General features: G+C 51.5%; 9 non-coding genes across 9 annotated transcripts; 4 read left to right on the forward strand and 5 right to left on the reverse strand.

Moving 5' to 3' along the window:
• The first annotated feature begins 4,834 nt into the window (after positions 1-4,834).
• On the forward strand, positions 4,835-4,953 carry LOC138231532 (5S ribosomal RNA). The gene has a single exon (XR_011186780.1). It is a non-coding gene; the product is annotated as a 5S ribosomal RNA (ribosomal RNA).
• A 636-nt stretch (positions 4,954-5,589) lies between these two features.
• On the reverse strand, positions 5,590-5,753 carry LOC138231549 (U1 spliceosomal RNA). Its single transcript, XR_011186796.1, has one exon. It is a non-coding gene; the product is annotated as a U1 spliceosomal RNA (small nuclear RNA).
• Positions 5,754-7,538: 1,785 nt separating this feature from the next.
• LOC138231533 (5S ribosomal RNA) lies at positions 7,539-7,657 on the forward strand. The gene has a single exon (XR_011186781.1). It is a non-coding gene; the product is annotated as a 5S ribosomal RNA (ribosomal RNA).
• A 636-nt stretch (positions 7,658-8,293) lies between these two features.
• On the reverse strand, positions 8,294-8,463 carry LOC138231390 (U1 spliceosomal RNA). The gene has a single exon (XR_011186646.1). It is a non-coding gene; the product is annotated as a U1 spliceosomal RNA (small nuclear RNA).
• Positions 8,464-13,724: 5,261 nt separating this feature from the next.
• On the forward strand, positions 13,725-13,841 carry LOC138231500 (U5 spliceosomal RNA). The gene has a single exon (XR_011186751.1). It is a non-coding gene; the product is annotated as a U5 spliceosomal RNA (small nuclear RNA).
• Positions 13,842-14,071: 230 nt separating this feature from the next.
• On the forward strand, positions 14,072-14,213 carry LOC138231439 (U4 spliceosomal RNA). The gene has a single exon (XR_011186690.1). It is a non-coding gene; the product is annotated as a U4 spliceosomal RNA (small nuclear RNA).
• Positions 14,214-14,972: 759 nt separating this feature from the next.
• On the reverse strand, positions 14,973-15,087 carry LOC138231502 (U5 spliceosomal RNA). The gene has a single exon (XR_011186753.1). It is a non-coding gene; the product is annotated as a U5 spliceosomal RNA (small nuclear RNA).
• Positions 15,088-15,478: 391 nt separating this feature from the next.
• Positions 15,479-15,595, reverse strand: LOC138231503 (U5 spliceosomal RNA). The gene has a single exon (XR_011186754.1). It is a non-coding gene; the product is annotated as a U5 spliceosomal RNA (small nuclear RNA).
• Positions 15,596-15,986: 391 nt separating this feature from the next.
• On the reverse strand, positions 15,987-16,103 carry LOC138231515 (U5 spliceosomal RNA). The gene has a single exon (XR_011186766.1). It is a non-coding gene; the product is annotated as a U5 spliceosomal RNA (small nuclear RNA).
• Between the last annotated feature and the right edge of the window lie 1,784 nt (positions 16,104-17,887).

A 17,887-nucleotide genomic window follows, 5' to 3' on the forward strand; every position in this document is an offset into this window, starting at 1 on the left:
CTTCTCTTAAGGAGTCAGGCAGCAATTCTGTCTTGTAGCTTTCCTCGAATAGGAGCAGTAGCGGATCCTGAAGCAGATCCCAAAAGGTGCAATAAAATTCTTTAGGGAGCCCGTCAGCACCCGGAGTTTTCCCCTTCTGTAAGCTCTCCATAGCCTGTCTCAGCTCTTCTACTGTCAAATCCCTCTCAAGTACTTCCCTATCTTCTTCACTCAAAATGTTTTCTAGCTTTGAGGTAAAAAAATGAATATCTTCATCCTTTACCTCTGTAGAGCTGTACAGTCTTGAGTAGAAGGCCTCGGTGCAGGAGAGGATAGCACTCGGCTCTGTTCTCTCTCGTCCCTCCTCATCAACTACACTTTCCATGACAGTCTTGGAGCCTACCACTTTCCTGAAAAAGAAGCGAGTACACTTCTCATTTTCTTCCAAGAACTGCACTCTGCTTCTTAACAGCACTCCTCGACTACTTTCTTCGGCTATGCTCCGGATGTCCTTTTTTAAAAGGGTGATATCCTCGAGCACATCGAAGCCACTGTGCAGCATCGTATAGAGACGCTGCAGCTGCCTCTGTTTCCTGGCTAGCACTCCTCTCCGTCTGGCAGCAGCCTTCCTTCCCTCAGCCATGAAAAAGGCCTTTGTCCTCACCTTCACCTCCTCCCACCACTCTCCTACTGACCCGTACAGACACTGCAAGGACAGCCACTGTGATAGTTTCTCCTTGTAGCGGGATACTACCCCCTCGTTCTCTAGCAGCTTTGTGTTGAGTTTCCAGAGGCCTGGGCCAAAGACAGTCCCGCCCTGGAGTTCCACTCTACACCCTAAAGCCTGATGATCTGAGAAGAAGGTAGGCTGAAGAGTGACCCCAACAACTTTCACTCTCTCTGAGACAAAGCAATAGTCAATTCTGGAGCTGCTATTCCTCCCTGACCATGTATATCCTGCTGTTGTGGGATATATACATCTATATGTGTCTGAGAGTTTAAAGTCTTGAACTAAGTTTTGCAGGGCCAGTGAGCTGGAATCCAATTTTATCGGCGAGCTAGACTGCCTGTCTGTGTGCTCTAAGATACAATTAAAATCCCCTCCCACTATCACGTCTGTGCTACATAACAATAGAGGGGAGAGTGCCTTGAGTAGCTCCACCCTTCCTCCTACGTCAGTAGGGCAATACACATTGATTAGCCGCAGGTTAACGGTCCCCCATTCCACATCCACACACAGCAACCTGCCATCTATGACCCTCTGAATACTTTTCAATTTGAAAGCCCATCCTTTGAAAAGAATGGCCACGCCAGAGGCTCTGTTGTTATTGTCCCCTGACCAAACAGAAGGCCCTTTATCCCACCTATCTTCAAAACTTTTATACCTCTCTTGATAGGCTAAAGCACACTCCTGCAACATCAACACATCTCCCTCTCTCTGCTGGAGGTAATCAAAGACAGACTGGCATTTAACTCTGTCATTGATACCTCTTGTGTTAAGAGAAATTATGTTAAGAGCCATATTACATAAGAAAGTGGAACCAGTCTTTACAAAACACATTTCTCTTCGGTCTCACCTGTTACCTTTTTCTTTTTCTTCTTACCAATTTCCTGCCAGCCATCCTCTGAATGAGCCTTCATCAGGGTGGCAGCAGTAAAAGCGTTCACAGAGTCCATTTCAAGGAAGGGGGTAGAGGGAGGGGTGGAGGGGTTCCAGCTGTCCCCATCGCCATGCTCTCCTTCCTCCTCGCTCGGGGAGAAAACAGAGTCATTTTTCCTTTTCCTCAAGTCCAGCTCCTGGGAGCACTGAGGGGAAAGGGGTGCAGCCGATGCACCAGTCTCCTCTTCCCCCTCACCCACCAGCTGCTGCAGATCCTCCGTGATGGACTGGATGGAGGAGAGGAGGGCATCTGTCGCACTTGCAGAGTCTGAGAAAAGCAGCTCCGCTGAATCCTGGGTATCCTCCCTGGACCCGCTCCACCGGGGGGCCCCACACTGGCCCTCGTTCTGAGGAGCAGGAGTGGGGGAGGGGTCCTCGCTGTTCTCGGGGGTTTTCAAACCCTCGTGCTTGTCTGGTGCAGTCTGCGGTTGTTGGAGCGTAGTGGATTTCTCTTCCACCGGCCCCGGAGCCACAGCAGGACTAATCCTGGCTGGAGGCTGAGAGTCTTTGTCCAACAAGGGTTCTTTGTTTGACTTGTTGTTTGCTTTGGATTTTCGGGCCGGTTTGGCTGAAACAAGCACTGCCTCATCCTTTCTCATTTTGAGTTTATTGGCGTAGGCGTGAGGGCAGTTCTTAAAAACGTGTCCTTCCGAGCCACATAAATTGCACTTTGGCAGCATTGAACAGTCAGAGGCTAAATGTCCCTGTTTGCCACAGGTCTTGCAGCATTTCACAGTGCAGGACGATGCCAGGTGTCCCACAGCACCACAGCGCCGACACACCTTTGGTTGTCCCACATAAAACACATAGCCATTGCAGGCGCCCAGCCGGATTGTAGAGGGCAGGTGCCTTAAGCCTCCATTTACGCTGTCCGGTAGCAAGCGAACCTCGAATTTCCTTGCTCCTGTTTTTATACCATCAACATCTCTAACCTCAGTTCCATGGTGGACGGTGCAGTACTGGTTAAGCCAGGTGTGAATGTCCTCCGTCTTTGCCAGTTCCGAGAACATAACAACATGCACCGTTTTCCTCTCTCTCTGTGTCAGAGGCTGCAAGTTGATCTTCTCAAGTGCAGGAACTTTGCCTCTTTTTGCCTCAAACACATCCACGCATTGTTCAAACAGAGGATAGGTAGCAAATACAACCTCAAATGCTTTCTGACCTGGGAGAGCGAAGATGAAATCCAAGTGCCGAGGTTCAAAGCCAAGTTCCTTCTGTAACACTTTTCTGCTGAACTGCATACGATCCATGAAGAGGTCATCCAAGAGCTCAAAACGTACAGCATTCTTACGGGATCCAAAGGTTGCCATTTCAAAAACCGCAAATCGAACACTGCTTCCAACAAAAGAAAAACAATCCAACTACTCCACCTACAGGCTGATCAAGGTATCTCCCCTGCCAGGTAAGTATGAGTTAAACAGGCCCCTGCAAGCGGCCCGCACCCACAGCACAAATCGCGCAGCCTAGGCCACCTCCTCGCCCCGCACGCCACCGCCTCCTGCTGGGCCCACTCTTTCACACACTCACACGCCACACTAACACTCAAAAGTGTGGGCAAAACGAGAAAACAAGCGCGCCGTTTCCTACACATCTGCAGTCGCCGTTGCGCATTCGCAGCATGTCCCGGGATGCAATTCGGCCTCATTTGCATAACTCCAGACCGGCAGATCGCCACGCAAGCTCGCGACGTGCGCCTGCCACACACCGAACAAACCTTTTCAGCAATTTCCAAAAAACGGGCCTGCTCGCCTGCCCACAAGGCTCCGTCTCTTACCTGCTCTCCAGAGCCTGCTGCCTTCTGTGCTTTTCTCTCGGCACCGCTGCAGTGCACACAACTCCTGCAGCGGGAGGGGGGGAGAAAGTTCCCGCGCTCCGCCGCAGGGAAGGCTCGCTCCGTGCGCACACGTCCTTTCGATGCCAGTCCAACAAGTGCTCCGCATTAGCTGCGTCGGGGCTCCGGCGTGTCGCACCTCACCTCACCTCGCACTGCCCCCTCCTTGAATGTCTGCCGCTGGGCATGCCCCGCTCTCCTCCGCCTTATCTTATCGCGTGTGAGCACCGACAATGGCCACAATGCCGGGGAATGGCACCTGTAAAGTGTTAATTGGGGCACAGGAACAGCCCGTCTCGTCTCGGGGGGGCCGGCTTCAGAGACAATACAGCAAACACAGCGGGGCGGGGGAAGAAGACGACACCACACATGCGGGTACATTCAGCTCCGGCGGGAACAAGACATTTGTCGGTCTTTTCAAGTGCCGAGAGCCGAGCAATCCTTCACTTGTATCGTTTCTCCCCGGTGACTAGATCTGGCCCTGCGACTCTCGACTGGGCTCACCCCCGGGGCAGCCCAGCAGGTGTGAGCCTGGCCGGCACCCGGATGGGAGATTCCACCCCGGAAAAGCTCTGGTTGCTGCTGCTCCTGCAAGAGGTGTGACTGGGACCAGTAGGGAGCGCTCACCCTGCGGGCTGTGTGGCTCTCTTACGCCCCAGCCTCCTGATGGCGACACTCTGCTGCACAAACAGGCGCCGTCCTTCGGGGGAGGCGTCAAACCGAGGTCCCGACCCTCCTTGGCCATTAGGAAACCCCAGGGCGTCTCTCAAAAAGAGACGCCGGGGGTGTCCCTCTGGTGTTAGTGCTCCCCTTTACCCATCAGTCGGGGTCTCCTCCTAATCCCCGTCTCACCTGTAACAATCAATGACGAGGCCCCCCTGTCCGTGAGATTTAGTACTCGCGCAAGAGACCGGGGGCAGAGCGCGAACGCGGTCCCCCGCCCCCAACAAAGTTGGCGCTCCGGGTTCCCTCTCGGGGCCCTGCAACACAGCGGAAGGGCAGCGAGAAGGAGCCTCTTGCTCTGACGCCGCAAGGCCACAAGAGGGCGGAGGCGCCGCGCGCCCGGCCGACGTGTTGGACCGGTGCGCTTTACGTGCTGAAATAAACACGCGAAAGCCCCGAAATGTTTCCAGAGTGCTGTGCACTGGAGGTTTTTGTCTGGTGAAGACTTGCCTGGTGCTCCTCCAGTGCGGGACGAGCCAACACAAGGGAGCGCATTCGCCAACATCCAGGCACGCAATGCGATTTGGAAAGCAGCTCCTTTCCAAAGAGTTGCACACGAACGATCCTTCAGTCCCGCTCGGGGGGGCACGGAACCCCCGCCACACACAGCTTCAAGTAGCGAGTCAGGCGGCAAGGCTTTCGCTTACGGCCACACCACCCTGAACACGCCCGATCTCGTCTGATCTTGGAAGCTAAGCAGCGTCGGGCCTGGTTAGTACTTGGATGGGAGACTGCCTGGGAATACCAGGTGCTATAAGCTCTTGCTCTCCCGGCCAGCAGGGGTCGCCGTTGGTGCCGTAGGCTTTGGGAGGAAAACCTGCAGGATGGAAAGGTGATCTATAGCCTCATCTCTAGAGATGTTTTGTTGCTGTGGCATGTGTGTGACCCATATTCCAAAAAAAAAACCCGTCTGTAAAACGAATATCGAAGCTGCCTCTAAATCTGCAAATGAAGATGAGTCGATAAACCACTCGTTTTTCGTATAACTAGACATATATTCATTTGTTACCGATTTCATTCATTGAGCACGGATACAATAGAGGTACAGCCATTCACTGTTTGACATGTCTGCACTGGTACAGAACCGAGCAATCAGAAAACGGGTGAAACTGTCTTTAGACTCAGCATACAGTACCGAGGCCCCCCATGACCAAATAAAGGCTAACCTCGATAATCAGCCTAAAGAACGCAGACTACAGCAAAACGACTGACTTTGAAAAGGGAATGAACGTCCGGAAGGAGTAGTGGAACTAGCTTGAGATGCTTCTCCGGACCCCTAACTAAAAGCCAGCGAGAACCAGCAGCGGCGTCCACTCCTGTTGAACCGGGATCCTTCCGCAGCCACGCAGCTCGTGGTGTCCTAACCCTCCCGTATCTGATTTTGGACCAAGCACATCAGGGGAGAGCGCGAACGCAGTCCCCCACTACCAGAAATTATGCAGTCGAGATTCCCACATTTGGGGAATTCGCAGGGGTCAGCACAGCCGGAGTGCAATGGCCGAGCCTCGCCCTGGTTGAATCTCCTTCTTGATCAAGATATCTCCCCTGCCAGGTAAGTATGAGTTGTACAAGCCCCTGCAAGCGGCCCGCACCCACAGCACAAATCGCGCAGCCTAGGCCACCTCCTCGCCCCGCACGCCACCGCCTCCTGCTGGGCCCACTCTTTCACACACTCACACGCCACACTAACACTCAAAAGTGTGGGCAAAACGAGAAAACGAGCGCGCCGTTTCCTACACATCTGCAGTCGCCGTTGTGCATTCGCAGCATGTCCCGGGATGCAATTCGGCCTCATTTGCATAACTCCAGACCGGCAGATCGCCACGCAAGCTCGCGACGTGCGCCTGCCACACACCGAACAAACCTTTTCAGCAATTTCCAAAAAACGGGCCTGCTCGCCTGCCCACAAGGCTCCGTCTCTTACCTGCTCTCCAGAGCCTGCTGCCTTCTGTGCTTTTCTCTCAGCACCGCTGCAGTGCACACAACTCCTGCAGCGGGAGGGGGGGAGAAAGTTCCCGCGCTCCGCCGCAGGGAAGGCTCGCTCCGTGCGCACACGTCCTTTCGATGCCAGTCCAACAAGTGCTCCGCATTAGCTGCGTCGGGGCTCCGGCGTGTCGCACCTCACCTCACCTCGCACTGCCCCCTCCTTGAATGTCTGCCGCTGGGCATGCTCCGCTCTCCTCCGCCTTATCTTATCGCGTGTGAGCACCGACAATGGCCACAATGCCGGGGAATGGCACCTGTAAAGTGTTAATTGGGGCACAGGAACAGCCCGTCTCGTCTCGGGGGGGCCGGCTTCAGAGACAATACAGCAAACACAGCGGGGCGGGGGAAGAAGACGACACCACACATGCGGGTACATTCAGCTCCGGCGGGAACGAGACATTTGTCGGTCTTTTCAAGTGCCGAGAGCCGAGCAATCCTTCACTTGTATCGTTTCTCCCCGGTGACTAGATCTGGCCCTGCGACTCTCGACTGGGCTCACCCCCGGGGCAGCCCAGCAGGTGTGAGCCTGGCCGGCACCCGGATGGGAGATTCCACCCCGGAAAAGCTCCGGTTGCTGCTGCTCCTGCAAGAGGTGTGACTGGGACCAGTAGGGAGCGCTCACCCTGCGGGCTGTGTGGCTCTCTTACGCCCCAGCCTCCTGATGGCGATACTCTGCTGCACAAACAGGCGCCGTCCTTCGGGGGAGGCGTCAAACCGAGGTCCCGACCCTCCTTGGCCATTAGGAAACCCCAGGGCGTCTCTCAAAAAGAGACGCCGGGGGTGTCCCTCTGGTGTTAGTGCTCCCCTTTACACATCAGTCGGGGTCTCCTCCTAATCCCCGTCTCACCTGTAACAATCAATGACGAGGCCCCCCTGTCCGTGAGATTTAGTACTCGCGCAAGAGACCGGGGGCAGAGCGCGAACGCGGTCCCCCGCCCCCCACAAAGTGCGCGCTCCGGGTTCCCTCTCGGGGCCCTGCAACACAGCGGAAGGGCAGCGAGAAGGAGCCTCTTGCTCTGACGCCGCAAGGCCACAAGAGGGCGGAGGCGCCGCGCGCCCGGCCGACGTGTTGGACCGGTGCGCTTTACGTGCTGAAATAAACACGCGAAAGCCCCGAAATGTTTCCAGAGTGCTGTGCACTGGAGGTTTTTGTCTGGTGAAGACTTGCCTGGTGCTCCTCCAGTGCGGGACGAGCCAACACAAGGGAGCGCATTCGCCAACATCCAGGCACGCAATGCGATTTGGAAAGCAGCTCCTTTCCAAAGAGTTGCACACGAACGATCCTTCAGTCCCGCTCGGGGGGGCACGGAACCCCCGCCACACACAGCTTCAAGTAGCGAGTCAGGCGGCAGGGCTTTCGCTTACGGCCACACCACCCTGAACACGCCCGATCTCGTCTGATCTTGGAAGCTAAGCAGCGTCGGGCCTGGTTAGTACTTGGATGGGAGACTGCCTGGGAATACCAGGTGCTATAAGCTCTTGCTCTCCCGGCCAGCAGGGGTCGCCGTTGGTGCCGTAGGCTTTGGGAGGAAAACCTGCAGGATGGAAAGGTGATCTATAGCCTCATCTCTAGAGATGTTTTGTTGCTGTGGCATGTGTGTGACCCATATTCCAAAAAAAAAACCCGTCTGTAAAACGAATATCGAAGCTGCCTCTAAATCTGCAAATGAAGATGAGTCGATAAACCACTCGTTTTTCGTATAACTAGACATATATTCATTTGTTACCGATTTCATTCATTGAGCACGGATACAATAGAGGTACAGCCATTCACTGTTTGACATGTCTGCACTGGTACAGAACCGAGCAATCAGAAAACGGGTGAAACTGTCTTTAGACTCAGCATACAGTACCGAGGCCCCCCATGACCAAATAAAGGCTAACCTCGATAATCAGCCTAAAGAACGCAGACTACAGCAAAACGACTGACTTTGAAAAGGGAATGAACGTCCGGAAGGAGTAGTGGAACTAGCTTGAGATGCTTCTCCGGACCCCTAACTAAAAGCCAGCGAGAACCAGCAGCGGCGTCCACTCCTGTCGAACCGGGATCCTTCCGCAGCCACGCAGCTCGTGGTGTCCTAACCCTCCCGTATCTGATTTTGGACCAAGCACATCAGGGGAGAGCGCGAACGCAGTCCCCCACTACCAGAAATTATGCAGTCGAGATTCCCACATTTGGGGAATTCGCAGGGGTCAGCACAGCCGGAGTGCAATGGCCGAGCCTCGCCCTGGGTGAACCGATTTCGATTTTTAAGAACTTTATTTTCTTTTCACAAAAAAATACAGGACATCACAAATCAGAAAGCTTTACATTCATATACATACTTAAAACAGTATATATGATCACATCTCATTACATTTTGACATGGTAACAGTTACATAGCAACAATTTTCTTTTTTTCTGGTGCAAATCACATTCTTTACTTAAACTTGATAATGTTTTTCACAGTTTCTTGAGATACTGACCTATGCTCTCTATTTCCCACAGATTTTCTGCTTCCTCCCTCCTCTCCACAGATCTCTGAGGTAATAGTTCTCTCGGGTGATGAACAGGGCCAGGCTACCTGCTGCCTTGACTGGGATCTCGATGCCTTTGAACAGCCCCATGTTCCTCACTCTCCACAGGGCAACTTTCCCACTGTTCACCACGGCCCAGATCCTGTCAAACACGTCAGGAGGAAGTTTGACAGGAGAGATGCCGTATATGACGAAAGCAGCGGTCAGGGTAAATTGGGGCGAGAGAGCCAGCAACCAATCTTCAAACTGTGCCCAGAAGGCCTTAGCAAAAAAGCAGGACCACAGGAGATGGGATACAGTCTCCTCCTCGCCGCAGCCCACCCTAACGCAGCGAGGGCTGGGGGTGAGGCCCCTACGGTACAAGAAAGTTCGTACCGGTAAGCACTGGTGGACGACACTCCAGGCTAAATCTCTGTGAATGTTGCACAGAAACTTAGAGGATGTGTGTTTCCACACCTTCCTTGTTTGGGCTGATGTTAAAATGCCCACATGGGTCTGCCTATTGTTCTGGGGTGCAACGAAATCTTCCAGTTTTTGGACGCTGACATCTCGGAGGGGAATATGGCCAATTGGGTGAGATCTTAGAAAACTTTTAACTGTCCCATAAATTGCAGGGCATGTGTCAGAGAGTGGGACGTCCAGCTTGGGTCTGACACCCCACACTCTGAACACCTCCCTACCTACCCAGAGCCTGGAAAAATAAGTCCAGGTACGCGCTGCAGGTGCTGTTGCAAAGCCTCTCAGCACAGAGGCCAGGAAAATGCACAGCAGCTTCGTAGCAATATCTGGGACAGACTTCCCCCCTGAGGGTAGCGGCCTGTACATTATTTCCCTTCTGAGTCTTTCCTGCTTCCCACCCCATAGAAATTGAAACATCAATCTCCTCATCACCGCCGCAACACGGTGTGGGATTGGGAAGGTAGAAGCCAGAAAATTCAAGACAGGCAAGAGCTCGGCTTTGATGACAAGCACCTTCCCTGTCATGGTGAGGTCTCGGTCCTTCCATTGCATCAGTTTTTTGTTTAAGATTGGCAATTTGTTCTGCCAATTTACTGTTCCCATCTCTTCTCCAAAATACACCCCCAGGACCTTAATTCTCTTCTCTTGCAGCCTGAGATCATGTCCTTCTTTTGGCTCCCTCCAGTTCTGATAAAAAATCTCACTCTTAGATTTGTTAATTTTTGCGGAGGAAGCCAAAGAGAAACGATCACAGCACTGCAGAGCTCTGCTAATTGAGGCATTGTCAGAGAGGAGCAGGGTGACGTCATCCATGTATAGAGATGTCTTTACCTCTCCTCCCCCACTTCCAGGCACTGGTATCCCATTAATGGCCTGATCCTGGCGCAAGGCACAGGCTAAGGGCTCCATAGCCAAAACGCATAACAAGGGGGATAATGGGCAGCCCTGCCTCACCCCTGAACAGACTTTCAAAGGGGCGTGATCTATTGCCATTAACCATGACTCTGCTGTTGCTACCTGTGTACAGCAGGTTAATCCACTTTCTCATGATGGGGCCAAACTTCATGTGCTCAAGTCCCGATGTTAAGTACTGCCGGTTTAGGCGGTCAAAGGCCTTTTCTAGGTCTACACCTAAAATGCAAAGAGGGAGGGAGCGATCCTCAGAGTACAGACAGACATCCCTCAACAAGGCCAGGTTGTCGCTCATCAGGCGTCCTGCTATCCCACAAGTCTGTTCTTTCCCTACCAGTGAGGCCACTACATTTTGTAGGTGCAGGAAAAGGGCTTTGGACAGGATCTTAGTGTCCACGCCTAACAGGCTGAGGGGTCTCCAGTTCTTTATGTCATTTTTTGCTCCTTTCTTAAACAAGAGAGAGATAGTGCCTTCTCTTAAGGAGTCAGGCAGCAATTCTGTCTTATATCTTTCCTCGAATAGGACCAGTAGCGGATCCTGAAGCAGATCCCAAAAGGTGCAATAAAATTCTTTAGGGAGCCCGTCAGCACCTGGAGTTTTCCCCTTCTGTAAGCTCTCCATAGCCTGTCTCAGCTCTTCTACTGTCAAATCCCTCTCAAGTACTTCCCTATCTTCTTCACTCAAAACGTTTTCTAGCTTTGAGGTAAAAAAATGAATTTCTTCATCCTTTACCTCTGTAGAGCTGTACAGTCTTGAGTAGAAGGCCTTGGTGCAGGAGAGGATAGCACTCGGCTCTGTTCTCTCTCGTCCCTCCTCATCAACTACACTTTCCATGACAGACTTGGAGCCTACCACTTTCCTGAAAAAGAAGCGAGTACACTTCTCATTTTCTTCCAAGAACTGCACTCTGCCTCTTAACAGCACTCCTCGACTACTTTCTTCGGCTATGCTCCGGATGTCCTTTTTTAAAAGGGTGATATCCTCGAGCACATCGAAGCCACTGTGCAGCATCGTGTAGAGACGCTGCAGCTGCCTCTGTTTCCTGGCTAGCACTCCTCTCCGTCTGGCAGCAGCCTTCCTTCCCTCAGCCATGAAAAAGGCCTTTGTCCTCATCTTCACCTCCTCCCACCACTCTCCTACTGACCCGTACAGACACTGCAAGGACAGCCACTGTGATAGTTTCTCCTTGTAGCGGGATACTACCCCCTCGTTCTCTAGCAGCTTTGTGTTGAGTTTCCAGAGGCCTGGGCCAAAGACAGTCCCGCCCTGGAGTTCCACTCTACACCCTAAAGCCTGATGATCTGAGAAGAAGACAGGCTGAAGAGTGACCCCAACAACTTTCACTCTCTCTGAGACAAAGCAATAGTCAATTCTGGAGCTGCTATTCCTCCCTGACCATGCATATCCTGCTGTTGTGGGATATATACATCTATATGTGTCTGAGAGTTTAAAGTCTTGAACTAAGTTTTGCAGGGCCAGTGAGCTGGAATCCAATTTTATCGGAGAGCTAGACTGCCTGTCTGTGTGCTCTAAGATACAATTAAAATCCCCTCCCACTATCACGTCTGTGCTACTTAACAATAGGGGAGAGAGTGCCTTGAGTAGCTCCACCCTTCCTCCCACGTCAGTAGGACAATACACATTGATTAGCCGCAGGTTAACGGTCCCCCATTCCACATCCACACACAGCAACCTGCCATCTATGACCCTCTGAATACTTTTCAATTTGAAAGCCCATCCTTTGAAAAGAATGGCCACGCCAGAGGCTCTGTTGTTATTGTCCCCTGACCAAACAGAAGGCCCTTTATCCCACCTATCTTCAAAGCTTTTATACCTCTCTTGATAGGCTAAAGCACACTCCTGCAACATCAACACATCTCCCTCTCTCTGCTGGAGGTAATCAAAGACACACTGACATTTAACTCCGTCATTGATACCTCTGGTGTTAAGAGAAATTATGTTTAGAGCCATATTACATAAGAAAGTGGAACCAGTCTTTACAAAACACATTTCTCTTCGGTCTCACCTGTTACCTTCTTCTTTTTCTTTTTCTTCTTACCAATTTCCTGCCAGCCATCCTCTGAATGAGCCTTCATCAGGGTGGCAGCAGTAAAAGCGTTCACGGAGTCCATTTCAAGGAAGGGGGTAGAGGGAGGGGTGGAGGGGTTCCAGCTGTCCCCATCGCCATTCTCTCCTTCCTCCTCGCTCGGGGAGAAAACAGAGTCATTTTTCCTTTTCCTCAAGTCCAGCTCCTGGGAGCACTGAGGGGAAAGGGGTGCAGCCGATGCACCAGTCTCCTCTTCCCCCTCACCCACCAGCTGTTGCAGATCCTCCGTGATGGACTGGATGGAGGAGAGGAGGGCATCTGTAGCACTTGCAGAGTCTGAGAAAAGCAGCTCCGCTGAATCCTGGGTATCGTCGCTGGACCCGCTCCACCGGGGGGCCCCACACTGGCCCTCGTTCTGAGGAGCAGGAGTGGGGGAGGGGTCCTCGCTGTTCTCGGGGGTTTTCAAACCCTCGTGCTTGTCTGGTGCAGTCTGCGGTTGTGGGAGCGTAGTGGATTTCTCTTCCACCGGCCCCGGAGCCACAGCAGGACTGATCCTGGCTGGAGGCTGAGACTCTTTGTCCAACAAGGGTTCTTTGTTTGACTTGTTGTTTGCTTTGGCTTTTCGGGCCGGTTTGGCTGAAACAAGCACTGCCTCATCCTTTCTCATTTTGAGTTTATTGGCGTAGGCGTGAGGGCAGTTCTTAAAAACGTGTCCTTCCGAGCCACATAAATTGCACTTTGGCAGCATTGAACAGTCAGAGGCTAAATGTCCCTGTTTGCCACAGGTCTTGCAGCATTTCACAGTGCAGGAAGATGCCAGGTGTCCCACAGCACCACAGCGCCGACACACCTTTGGTTGTCCCACATAAAAAACATAGCCATTGCAGGCGCCCAGCCGGATTGTAGAGGGCAGGTGCCTTAAGCCTCCATTTACATTGTCCGGTAGTAAGCGAACCTCGAATTTCCTTGCTCCTGTTTTTATACCGTCAACATCTCTAACCTCAGTTCCATGGTGGACGGTGCAGTACTGGTTAAGCCAGGTGTGAATGTCCTCCGTCTTTGCCAGTTCCGAGAACATAACAACATGCACCGTTTTCCTCTCTCTCTGTGTCAGAGGCTGCAAGTTGATCTTCTCAAGTGCAGGAACTTTCCCTCTTTTTGCCTCAAACACATCCACGCATTGTTCAAACAGAGGATAGGTACCAAATACAACCTCAAATGCTTTCTGACCTGGGAGAGCAAAGATGAAATCCAAGTGCCGAGGTTCAAAGCCAAGTTCCTTCTGTAACACTTTTCTGCTGAACTGCATACGATCCATGAAGAGGTCATCCAAAAGCTCAAAACGTACAGCATTCTTGCGGGATCCAAAGGTTGCCATCTCAAACTGCAAAACAAACACTGCTTCCACAAAACAAGAAAACAATCCAACTACTCCAACTACAGGCTGATCAAGGTATCTCCCCTGCCAGGTAAGCCGAGAGCCGCAGGCGATGAGCCCGGAGCTGAACGGGCCCCACTGGCTCGTTTGTAAGGCCAGGTGCATTGCCAACCACGACCGGCAGGGCAGAGGCCTTGAAGGCAGCCTGGGCTCCTGCAGCTGTCCAGCCACGCACTCTGGTTTCTCTTCATCTCGTACAAATCTTTTGCCTTTTACTAAAGATTTCCATGAAGAGGAGCATGAATGAGTTCCATACAATTTTTGTGCTTTCCTGCCTTCGGGTGGGGCGCAGCTGGGCTGGTCAAAGAGAGAAAACAAAACCGCTCACAATCACTCTTATTACTGCGACTGTGGCCGTCTGCTCTGCGAGTCCTCGGTCTCCGCCTGTCTGATTGGTGCTCTTTTCTTTGGGGGGCGGGAAGTGTCCGGCCGCAAATATGAAGCGTTACAGCAACGACATGCCATGAGACGATTGATAACGATTTCCATAGGATCCACGCGGTTGCCTGGCAACCGTCAGCTTTGCGCAGTGGCAGTATCGTAGCCTGTGAGGTTTAGCCGATGCGCGATTATTGCTAGTTGAAAACTTTTCCCAATACCCCGCTTCCGCCGGTTTGCAATACAATCGGCGAAAGCAATTCTTGACAGTCTCGTCAGAGACTGAGCAAGGTGTTTAAAGACAGATTTTGTCATGGTAACATCATGGTAGAAAGAAACAAGCTTATTACGTCTCAACAGAAACACTCTTTAGCTCTTTCAGCGTTATGCAGAGAACAGCGTCTGTCGAGATCACTTTTGAGTCAGCGCGAAACGCCGTGTGCTGTCAGTTTGATTTCATATTGCTCGTAGCGGCGCCCGGCTTTTGTCTGTCAAACGTTAGGTTGCCCTTCTTCATGCTGCATCGTCGGCATGAGTGGAGCTTTTTAAACGTCTGTACTTACTGCGCCTCATAAGAAATCGTTTGTCCCCGTTCAAAACAGATTGTGCGATGTCCTGCAGCGTTCACAAAGCAAACCTTTGACAGTTTGAAAGAGGAATTTATTCTGCTTCCTGTGCGTGCAGTAGTTACAAAGTTGAACGTCTTTACACGATCTGCCGCAGATCTTACAAACGAGCCAGTGGGGCCCGTTCAGCTCGGGGCTCATCGCCTGCGGCTCACGGCTTGCGAGCGTGCCCAATCCGTGCGATAACTCGGAAAACACCCGGCCACACTGTGCCGGAAACGACGCACTCTGGGAAGCCGCTATGCAAAGCGAGGTCCCAAGATCCCCTGCGGCCGGACACTTCCCGCCCCCCAAAGAAAAGAGCGCCAATCAGACGGCCGGAGACCGAGGACTCGCGGAGCAGACGGCCACAATCACCATTACAAGAGCGATTGCGAACGTGCTTGTTTTCTCTCTTTGACCAGCCCAGCTGCCCGCCACCCGAAAGCAGGAAATCACAAAAATTGCAGGGAACTCATTCGTGCTCCTCTCCATGGAAATCTTTAGTAAAAGGCGAAAGATTTGTACGAGATGAAGAGAAACCAGAGTGCATGGCTGCACAGCTGCAGGAGCCCAGGCCGCCTTCAAGGCCTCTGCCCTGCCGGTCGTGGTTGGCAATACACCTGGCCTTACAAACGAGCCAGTGGGGCCCGTTCAGCTCCGGGCTCATCGCCTGCGGCTCACGGCTTGCGAGCGTGCCCAATCCGTGCGATAACTCGGAAAACACCCGGCCACACTGTGCCGGAAACGACGCACTCTGGGAAGCCGCTATGCAAAGCGAGGTCCCAAGATCCCCTGCGGCCGGACACTTCCCGCCCCCCAAAGAAAAGAGCGCCAATCAGACGGCCGGAGACCGAGGACTCGCGGAGCAGACGGCCACAATCGCCATAACAAGACCGATTGCGAGCGTTTTTGTTTTCTCTCTTTGACCAGCCAGGCTGCGCCCCACCCGAAGGCAGGGAAGCACAAAAATTGCATGGAACTCATTCATGCTCCTCTCCACGGAAATCTTTAATAAAAGGCGAAAGATTTGTACGAGATGAAGAGAAACCAGAGTGCGTGGCTGCACAGCTGCAGGAGCCCAGGCCGCCTTCAAAGCCTCTGCGCTGCCGGTCATGGTTGGCAATACACCTGGCCTTACAAACGAGCCAGTGGGGCCCGTTCAGCTCCGGGCTCATCGCCTGCGGCTCTCAGCTTGCGGCCGTGCCCAATCCGTGCGATAAGTCGGAAAACACCCAGCCACACTGTGCCGGAAACGACGCACTCTGGGAAGCCGCTATGCAAAGCGAGGTCCCAAGATCCCCTGCGGCCGGACACTTCCCGCCCCCCAAAGAAAAGAGCGCCAATCAGACAGCCGGAGACCGAGGACTCGCGGAGCAGACGGCCACAATTGCCATAACAAGAGTGATTGCGAACGTTTTTGTTTTCTCTCTTTGACCAGCCAGGCTGCGCCCCACCCGAAGGCAGGGAAGCACAAAAATTGCATGGAACTTATTCATGCTCCTCTCCACGGAAATCTTTAATAAAAGGCGAAAGATTTGTACGAGATGAAGTGAAACCAGAGTGCGTGGCTGCACAGCTGCAGGAGCCCAGACCGCCTTCAAAGCCTCTGCGCTGCCGGTCGTGGTTGGCAATGCACCTGGCCTTACAAACTAGCCAGTGGGGCCCGTTCAGCCCCGGGCTCATCGCCTGCGGCTCTCGGCTTGTGGGCGTGCCCAATCCGTGCGATAACTCGGAAAACACCCGGCCACACTGTGTCGGAAACAACGCACTGTAAGGCACCTTGAAGCGTGCACCCCCAACATTCTTCTTTGCACATCTGTGAAAGGTAAACTCTTGAGCAAACTCTGAACCAGCTCTAAGGAAACTAATCCGATTAGACGTTACTTTGACTCATCCTTTAAGGGACCCTTGATAATTGGAGAAATCAATGATTTCGAATGAATTCTGTATGCATCAAAAGACAGCTATACACAGAAAACATGCAGGACACTGCTCATGATGTTTCCCGAGCTGAAACACAGTGCGTTTTTCCAAGCCATCTGACAAAGCCCGCCCACTGAAAACTGCAGCAGATCGTGTAAAGACGTTCAGCTTTGTAACTACTGCACGCACAGGAAGCAGAATAAATTCCTCTTTTCAAACTGTCAAAGGTTTGCTTTGCGAACGCTGCAGGACATCGCAAAATCTCTTTTGAACGGGGACAAACGATTTCTTATGGGGCGCAGTAAGTACAGACGTTTAAAAAGCTCCACTCATGTCGACGATGCAGCATGAAGAAGCGCAACCTAACGTTTGACAGACAAAAGCCGGGCGCCGCTACGAGCAATATGAAATCAAACTGACAGCACACGGCATTTCGCGCTGACTCAAAAGTGATCTCGACAGACGCTGTTCTCTGCATAACACTGAAAGAGCTAAAGAGCGTTTCTGTTGAGATGTAACCCAGTGGGCAAAAGACGTATAATATACGTCTATTAAACGCATACCTTAGACGTCTAAATGTGGTCTGCAATTCGTCTAGAATGAAATTCTAATATACGTCTATTGTTATACGTCAATTATACGTCTATGATTAGATGTTCATTATACGTAAATGGTTGGAGTTCTATTATACGGATAAATTTAGAGGACTATTATACATATATGGTAGGAGTTCCGGATAACTTTAGAGGACTATTCTACGTATATGGTTGGAGGTCTATTATACGGATAACTTTAGAGGTCTATTATACGTATATGGGTAGAGGTCTATTATACGGATAACTTTAGAGGTCTATTATACGTATATGGGTAGAGGTCTATTATACATCAAAGTTAGGTTTTACAGGTGTAGAAACTAGTAAATCAACCCAATGATTTGGTTTAGAAATTTATTCTGAAAATAAACATTCACACCTGAAAAATATGTATTTCAAATTATACATTGTATACAATCAATCAACAATCAACATATGGGCAATAATCATAAAAAACACAACTAGTCTTAAACTTCAGCTACAAATTCTGGTAATATGGCAATATACAGTATAGTAACGGCAAACACAAACTAATTACATTAACACACTAACTCAAAACCACATTTTGATTCAAATATACATTTTAAAATGTACAACTTCTATATTTCCAAGAAAAAAAATATTACAATGGAAGTTAAGACGATTTTTGTCCACTATTTGCAAACCCTGTGTAATTGTCCTAACAGTTAGAACCAAAAACCTAGTATTTTCAGTGTCCAGATCTCCTGGCCCCCTGCCTTGCATATGCATTCTTCAAGTAACACATTGCGTGCTCCTTTATTTCTTTTTCTGCTGATTTAGGGCGGGACTTCAGCACCGCAGCTAGGAGAAA

This window comes from Lepisosteus oculatus, unplaced genomic scaffold, assembly GCF_040954835.1.
Source record: "Lepisosteus oculatus isolate fLepOcu1 unplaced genomic scaffold, fLepOcu1.hap2 HAP2_SCAFFOLD_60, whole genome shotgun sequence".
In the NCBI taxonomy this organism is placed as follows: domain Eukaryota; kingdom Metazoa; phylum Chordata; class Actinopteri; order Semionotiformes; family Lepisosteidae; genus Lepisosteus; species Lepisosteus oculatus.